General features: G+C 46.4%; 1 protein-coding gene across 28 annotated transcripts in view; it reads left to right on the forward strand.

Annotated features, from left to right (window-relative positions):
• The window catches only part of LARGE1 (LARGE xylosyl- and glucuronyltransferase 1), a 634,395-nt gene that overhangs the window by 417,584 nt on the left and 208,203 nt on the right, over positions 1–8,608 (forward strand).

An 8,608-nucleotide genomic window follows, 5' to 3' on the forward strand; every position in this document is an offset into this window, starting at 1 on the left:
AGAAACATTATTATGGTGAAATGTACCTAACAAAATGTTACCATTTTAACCATTTTAAAGTACATAGTTCGGTGGCATTAAGTGCATTCACGTTGTAGTGCGGCCATCGCCACCATCCATCTCCAGAATGTTTTCGTCATCCTGAACTGAAGCTTTATGCCCATTAATATATATAATAACTTTACATTCTCCCCTCCCCCAGCCCCTGGTAGCCACCAGTCTCCTTTCTGTCTCTATGAATTTGACTATTCTAGGTATCCCATATAAGTGGAGTCATATGATGTTTGGTTGTTTATTTTTTATTTTTATTTTTTTAGTGTACGTCTGGTTTATTTCACTTAGCATGGTATCTTCAAGTTTGATCCATATTGTAGCATGTATGAGAATTTCCTTCCCCTGGGCATATACTTCAGGACTGTCAGCGTCCTTGGCTATGCACTCAAAGCCCCTCTCTAGGATTAACTTCCAGCATCAGATGCCCATTCAGACAACCTTGTTTCATTTGCAACTTTCTGATGCAAACAGCTTACCCGCTCTCAGGTCTCTATGCCATTGCAGAAGCTGGTCCCTATGCCTGGGATGTTCATGTCATCAGCCTGCTGAATTCCAGCTCATTCTTAAGGCTTCCCTTGACTATCACCTTGGCAGGGGTTGGGGAATGTGTACTTGGATCACAGCATGTGATACCATCATGACCATTGATTCCTTTACCTCTTCAGCCTGTGAGTACCTTAAAAGCAGATTCTGCCTCGCTCTTGTGTCCCCCAAATATCTGACATAAAGTCTTGGGGTACAGTATGTGCTTTGTTGCTTTGTTGGCTCAAGTAATTCAATAATTCTCCTGAGTTTCTTTTTTTTTTTTTTTTTTTTTTTTTTTTTGAGACAGAGTCACTCTATTGCCCAGGCTGGAGTGCAGTGGCTCGGTTTTGGCTCCCTGCAACCTCTGCCTCCTGGGTTCAAGCGATTCTCCTGCCTCAGCTTCCTGAGTAGCTGGAACTACAGACATGTGCCACCATACCCAGCTTTCTAATGTTTTTTTTGTTTTTTGAGACGGAGTCTCGCTCAGTCACCCAGGCTGGAGTACAGCGGCACAATCTCAGTTCACTGCAAGCTCTGCCTCCTGGGTTCACGCCATTCTCCTGCCTTGGCCTCCTGAGTAGCTGGGACTACAGGCACCCACCACTACGCCCAGCTAATTTTTTTGTATTTTCAGTAGAGACAGGGTTTCACCGTGTTAACCAGGATGGTCTTGATCTGACCTCGTGATCTGGCCGTCTCGGCCTCCCAAAGTGCTGGGATTACAGGCGTGAGCCACCGTGCCCGGCCTCTAATTTTTTTACTTTTAGTAGAGATGGGGTTTCACCATGTTGGCCAGTCTGGTCTCGAACTCCTGACCTCAGGTGATCCACCCACCTCAGCCTCCCAAAGTGCTGGGATTATAGGCGTGAGCCACCACGCCTGGCCAATTCTCCTGAGTCTTAAGAAGAGGTGGGCAGCTTGCTAGACAAAGGCCAGACAAGACAGAATTCTCCCCCAGTTTTAACTCAAGAAATTGATACATTTGTGACCAGGCAGAGTCATCATCTGGCTCCATGCCCCTTTCTCGGCTCCTCCCCAGGTGGGATTGTACATGTTGGATTCAGCCTACGGGAAGAGGAAGGGTTTCCTGGAGGACACAGGAATAGTAGCATATCACTGATGCCAGATCCCTGCTCTGGGGGCACTGATCTCTGGCCTCAAGAGATGTATGGCTGCTGTGCCTAGTCCGGAGTTGGGGGTGATTGCTCGGTTTAAATGGAAAATTGTTTCAAAAGCAGCAGTAGCACATTATATATGTGCTATATTATATATAGCACATTATATATATATAATATATAATTATAATAATGTTGTATATATTTTATATATATATGTATATATGTGTAGCACATACTATGTTCAGGGCATCCTTTGAGGGGAAGGTTTGAAATGAGGCCCCGTTCTTCCCTTCAGGGAAGATCTAATCTCAAAGGGAAGCTGAGTAAGTGGCTGTGAGTCCCCTAATTGAGTGGCAGTTGTAAAGCCTGGGGAATGCTGCCACTTTGATTTACACATTGGCACCTACTATGCTTCAGGGCTCTGGGGTGTCAGGGATTGGCCTGATAATTTTGTCCAATACAAACTATCTGGTGCTTTGTATAATAGAGCAGAGCACAGAGCACTCTGAAAGCAAAGTTGTCAGATCCATCATTTATTAAGCGTTGGTAAGTGAGAGAAAAGAAGGGAAATTGATTGCAAGTGACAGGAATCGAGAGATGATTCCCGAAATGACACAGTCTCAGCATGACAAGGAATCCTGAAAGCCTGGGATGGCCACTCACCTAACCCAAGTCATCAGGCAGCCTGTGCACAGACTCCCCAGTGACGGGGAACTTGCTGCCTCTCCTGACAGCTCGTTGTGTCTACAAAGAGCTCTGGCTTTTGAACATTCTTCATATTCAGCCCCAAATCTCCTCTTGTAACTTCTCCCTTTGTTCTGGGTTTTACCCCTCACCATGCAGAATAAATCTCTCTTCCCAGCATCACCCTTCAGATGTGTGAGGCATCTATAATGGGCCCTGTGAGCCTTTTCTTCTTCCAGGGAAACCAGCCCAGTCCCTGCCTCCCTTCTAGGGGTGGGGATGACACATGAGCTGGGCAGAGGATTAGTAAAGCCCATTTGGATCCTCTCATCTCTACTACAATAATGGTATTAGCAGTAGCTCCAGAGAGAAACCTGGCATACCCCTGCAAACCTGACAGTTCAAAGCCTCAGCTTAACCCAGGCCTCTGCAGAGGCTACAGGACGGACTGCTCTAGCAGGCCACTCTATTCCAGTAATCGTGGCCCTGTCCTGAGCCCAGGTCTCCTCTGCGCACTTTGGGACACAGGGAGGGGACAGGACAGGAGACAGACAAGCTGGTGAAACTGCGTGCCTGTTGAGTGCTCACAAGATTGAGTAATACAGGCTGTTCAGGAATCCTCTGTGTGTTCAGCGGCTTTAGCTTTCAGTATTGAGGAGTTAGAGATGTAGTTGCCTCCTCATACGTGATGCCTCTGGCTATGGCTTGAGGTTACCACCTTTGCCACCTGGAGGTTGCCACCTTTGCCACCTGGAGGTTGCCACCTTTGCCCTATCGCTGCATCCAAATGAGGATAGATGCTGTACACTTTAGCAGTACAGTACTTGCCTGCGAATTTTCATTAGTTGTGCTTTTAAATGCCATTTGTGGTTTCCAAAATCATTGTCTATTTAAGGTATTATGTTTTGTTCACTACTCTGTGTATTTTTTTAATGTGAGTATCTTATAGCAAATGCGAGACTAATGCTTCCTATGAAATATTTCATTTTATAGTTACAGCAACCCTGTGAGTTGATGTTATACGCATCTTGGACCAATGTGGGAACTAAAGCTAAGAGAGAGAAATTCATCTGATCTATTTCACATGGCTTAGTAATGAGTAGAACTGGGATTTGAAACCAGCCTGCCAGTCTCTAACGTTTGAACTTTTAGTCAATATTCTTTTTTAAAAATATGTATTTCCGGTGGCTCACGCCTGTAATCCCAGCACCTTGGGAGGCCGAGGCAGGCAGATCACCTGAGGTCAGGAGTTCGAGACCAGCCTGGCCAACATGGTGAAACCCTGTCTCTACTAAAAATACAAAAATTGGACAGGGATGGTGGTGGGCATCTGTAATCCCAGCTACTCAGAAGGCCGAGGCAGAAGAATTGCTTGAACCCGGGAAGCAGAGGTTGCAGTGAGGTGAGATTGCGCCACTGCACTCCAGCCTGGGCAACAGAGCGAGACTCTGTCTAAAAATAAATAAATAAAAATTCGCCCATTTGTAGTGTATAGTTCATGGGATTTTAGTATATTCAGAGATATGTGAACCTCACCACAATCCAACTTTAAACTTTTCAACTCTCCCAAAAGAAATCCTGCATCCATTAGCAGTCAGTCCCCATTTTCCCATTACTATTGTCCTAGGCAGCTGCTAATCTACTCTCTGTCTCTACAGAACTGACTATTGTAAGCAATTCCTGTAAATGGAATAATATACAACATATGGGCTTTTTCTCTTTGTTGTCTTTGACTTCACATGACATTTTCAAGGTTTGTCCACATCATACCGTGTATGGAATTCCTTTTTATGGCACAATAATATTCCACGATATGGCCAGACCACATTCTATGTATCCATTCATCAGTTTGATGGACATTTAGGTAGGTTGTTCTCACGGTTTTGGTGGTGGTGGTGGTGGTGGTGGTGGTGTTAAGACAGAGTCTTGCTCTGTCGCCCAGGCTAGAGTGCAGTGGTGCGATCTCGGCTCACTGCAAGCTCCACCTCCCGGGTTCAAGTGATTCTCCTGCCACAGCCTCCTGAGTACCTGGGATTACAGGCGCCCACCACTGCACCCAGCTAATTTTGGTATTTTTAGTAGAAACGTGGTTTCACCATGTTGGCCAGGCTGGTCTCAAACTCCTGACCTCGTGATCCACCCGCCTCGGCCTCCCAAAGTGCTTAATAATTGTGAATAATGCTGCTATGAACACTCACATAAAAGTTTTTGCATAGATGTTTGTTTTCATTCTCCTAGTACGTATGTACCTAGAATGGAGTTGCTGGTCATATGGTAACTCTGTGTTGAGTATTTTAAGGAACTCCTCCGGTGCCTGTAATCCCAGCTACTCGGGAGGCTGAGGCAGGAAAACTGCTTGAACCCAGGAGATGGAGGTTGCAGTGAGCCGAGATCGTGTCACTGCCCTCCAGGCTGGGCAACAGAGCAAGACTCCATCTCAAAAAATAAATAAATAAATAAAGAGGAACTCCTAAGCCATTTTCCAAAGCAGCTGGACCATTTCTCGGCCACTGTTCTTCACTGCATTTTTGAGTAAAGGAATCACGTCTTCGGTGTTGCGGATAACCCTTCCCACATCGCTTTTATTCTAGTTCAGCAACTCACCTGGTGGTTTTGGACCTCCTTGCACAAAGCAGCCATGCCATAGAGTTTCTGAAGCATACCTGATTCGAATCTCAACCTGGACTCACCACCTCAGTGGCCTTGGGTTTTTCAGCTATTCTTTCTTTCTGTATCAGACAATGGATATGAGGATTCAATGAGATATGATGTGTAAAAAGCCTGGTACAAGGCCTAGAGCATAGCAAGCACTCTTTCATTCACCCAGCACTTATGCTTCAATTTCTGCTGTGCATTGTAAAAGCACGTGGCTTGGGAGGCTGAAGTGGGAAGATCACGAGGTCAAGAGATTGAGACCATCCTGGCCAACATGGTGAAACCTTGTCTCTACTAAAAACACAACAATTAGCTGGGCGTGGTGGCGGGTGCCTGTACTCCCAACTACTTGGGAGGCTGAGGCAGGAGAATGGCACGGACCCAGGAGGCGGAGCTTGCAGTCAGTGGAGATCACGCCGCTGTACTCCAGCCTGGGTAGCAGAGCAAGACTGTCTCCAAAAAAAAAAAAAAGCAGTGGCAGGATATGCAGGATATGCAGAGGTGGGCGGTACCTATGCAACATTATATTTGGAGGATGAAGAAAGGCAGTTCTCCATTCCTGCTTGCCTGTTCAACTTCACCTCTCCCCACATGCCTGCTCCGTGGCTCACTTTCTGCAGACACCCAGACGTCCCTTGTTTCCAAAGCAAATAACTCTCCCTCCACCTCAGGCCCTTTACACCTGCTCTTCCTTCGTACTGGAACTTTCTTTCCTCTGTTTCCTAGGTGACCATCCCACCCTTGCTTGACTGATCTCTGCGTGTTTTTCCAACCTCAGCCCACTGTCACTGCCTTGGGAGTGTGTCACCTGTCCAGATATGTTCCTTCTATTTTTTTTTTTTTAAGATGGCGTTTCACTCTGCCATCCAGGCTGGAGTGCAGTGGCGCAATCTCGGCTCACTGCAGCTTCCATGTCCTGGGTTCAAGCGATTCTCCTGCCTCAGCATCCTGAGTAGCTGGAACTACAGGCGCCTGCCAGCATGCCCGGCTAATTTTTTGTGTTTTTAATACAGAGACGAGGTTTCACCATGTTGACCAGGCTAGTCTCGAACTCCTGACCTCAGGTGATCTGCCCGCCTCAGCCTCCGAGAGTGCTGAGATTACAGGCAAGAGCCATCACGCCCGGCTGGTTCCTCCTACTTTGTACCTCCACAAGCACCGTGTGTTTCCCCTTCCTAACACATGGTTGTCATTTTACACTGTGCATTTGCATGACTCTGTAGCTGACATCCACGTCTCCCAGTAGATCTATAAGCCGTTGAAAATCACTTGCTTTGGGCTCGAAGGAGAGCATCACCCACATCATGCCTGGGTGAGTGGAGAGTCATATAGTCCAGGCCGCCTGCCACCCCATCCGGGTGCCAGGCCTGGCGTTCAATTCAAATAAGTGTTGATGGACAGCCAGGTGGTAAGCAGGTTGAGATTAAGAACGACTTGGAGCATTTGCTAACAGTTTCGGGAGAGAAACCCAGAGCGCGTTGAGATCAGAATCAAGGGCTGCCCATGGGCAGTTCCAGGGAAACAAGCCCATCTCTCACTCTATATATTCAATCCTCCTTCATCTCCATCCTCCTCTCCCCTTTGGCCACCTCCAGCTACCGATTATCACCGGTATAAGCGTCCAGATTCATCCCCCCTAGGGCTTGGCTCCTTTCGTAGCAGACACGGAGGCGACCTCCTGTCCTCTTCCCAAGTCAGCGTCTTCTGTTTCCTGCTCCTGTTTTTGTGAGGAGCACCCCCTCTCCCCAGCCCCTCTGCCGCTCACTGCCTTTGAAGTATACGTAATAAACTTTTACAGATGGTGACAAGAAAAGCCTCATTAGCTTCGTCCCTTACTTGGAGAGTGGCTCTAATCCACTCTCCTTCTGAGGATGACTCTCTAATGTACTACTTCAATTCTTTCCCTCTCAAATACAGCCCTGGAGCTTCTTTGAAGTGTCACCACCCACCCTCCAGGCCTTTGGTTCCTCCTCAGGGTGTTCTAGTTGTGGAGGGTCCTAGGCTGTCCAGGAAGCCTTCCATGGGCGCCCCCACCTCCATCCAGTCTCTAAACCCTTTTCACTGGTCTGATAATGGTAGTCGTCCCTCTCCCCTGAGCTGGCACCTTTGCTGGGAGTGAATGATCCTCTTCCATTTCTTCTGGGGCTAACAATCCTTCCTGTAGTTTAGCTGTGAATTTCCATTAAACCACTTGTTTGGATGGGCTTCTGTGAAAGCCGGTGTTGAAGTAATGATGATAATGATCCATTCCATTTATTGATAATGCCACTCATGAGACTAATGGTTTCCTGTGTACTGCCTTATTTAATCTCCCAACAATCATGTAAGCAAAGGTGCTTTCATCATCCCCATTTTATGGATGAGGATGCAAAGACTTAGAGAGGTCAAGTGGTTTGCTTGACGTCAAAGAGTCACCAAGGAGAGATTCTGCAGTTCGAGTCAGGCAGAGGGATGCTCCCCTGTCCCCTTACCCACGTTGTAAACCAGGAAGCTGTGAGACCTCTTTTTCTTTAACAAACTCACTAGAAGTTTTATATCCAAATAGTCTCCCCCGGGATATTCCACACTTTAATGATGTTTTTCTTTTGCTTTAATTGTCAACATCATGGTCCTCAAAGAGTGTTTGTACCTATAATTGGACAGGTACGATTAGGAGTTTTCGAAGATTGAGATAGAGTAAGTGCCTTGTTAATTCCTTTGCTGCCTGAAGATGTTCCAAAGCTTAAATTGAATGGTCTTTTGAGAAAATCATCTCCCACTTAGCACCTAACTGTCGGCAAAGTGGCGTGCTAATCACGGGGGATTCAAAGGTGAATTAGACCCACTTCCTACTTTGGGAAGCTTTTACGTGTAAAAGAAAAAAGTAACATAGAAGCAGATTTACATATTATCTTATAGATATACATATGTATATTTCAATGTATACATGGTATCTTTATGATATAAAATTAGATATTTTAGGCCAGGTTGATGGCTCATGCCTGTAATCCCAGCACTTTGGGAGGCTGGGGCAGGCGGATCACCTGAGGTCGGGAGTTCGAGACCAGCCTGACCAACATGGTGAAACCCTTTCTGTACTAAAAATACAAAAATTAGCCAGACATGGTGGCATGCACCTGTAATCCCAGCTGCTCAGGAGACTGAGGCAGGAAAATCGCTTGAACCCAGGAGGCAGAGGTTGCAGTGAGCCGAGATCGCACCATTGCACTCCAGCCTGGGTAACGGAGCGAGACTTCATCTCAAAAAAAAAAAAAGTTACATATTTTATCTTTACATACCTAATACCTATTACAACACATAATTGTGTAAGGTGCTGTAGGAACTGACAGAGGAGCTTAGGACTCCTCATGCCGTAAGTCAGGAAAATCTCTACCATATTGGGTTAAATAATAAAAGAATGGATTGCTTCATATAACTGAAAAAACAGATAGGAAAGGTGTCATCGGGCTCTGGCTCACTTCTCCAAGGTTCTCTCATCCGTGTCCTCAGGCTGGCTCCCCTTTTGGTAGTGGATGATTTCCATCTGCCCCTGGAGCTGCAGGCTTCCACTTTCATTGCTAAGGGAAGAAGAG

This window comes from Macaca mulatta, chromosome 10, assembly GCF_049350105.2.
Source record: "Macaca mulatta isolate MMU2019108-1 chromosome 10, T2T-MMU8v2.0, whole genome shotgun sequence".
NCBI classification, from domain to species: Eukaryota; Metazoa; Chordata; class Mammalia; order Primates; family Cercopithecidae; genus Macaca; species Macaca mulatta.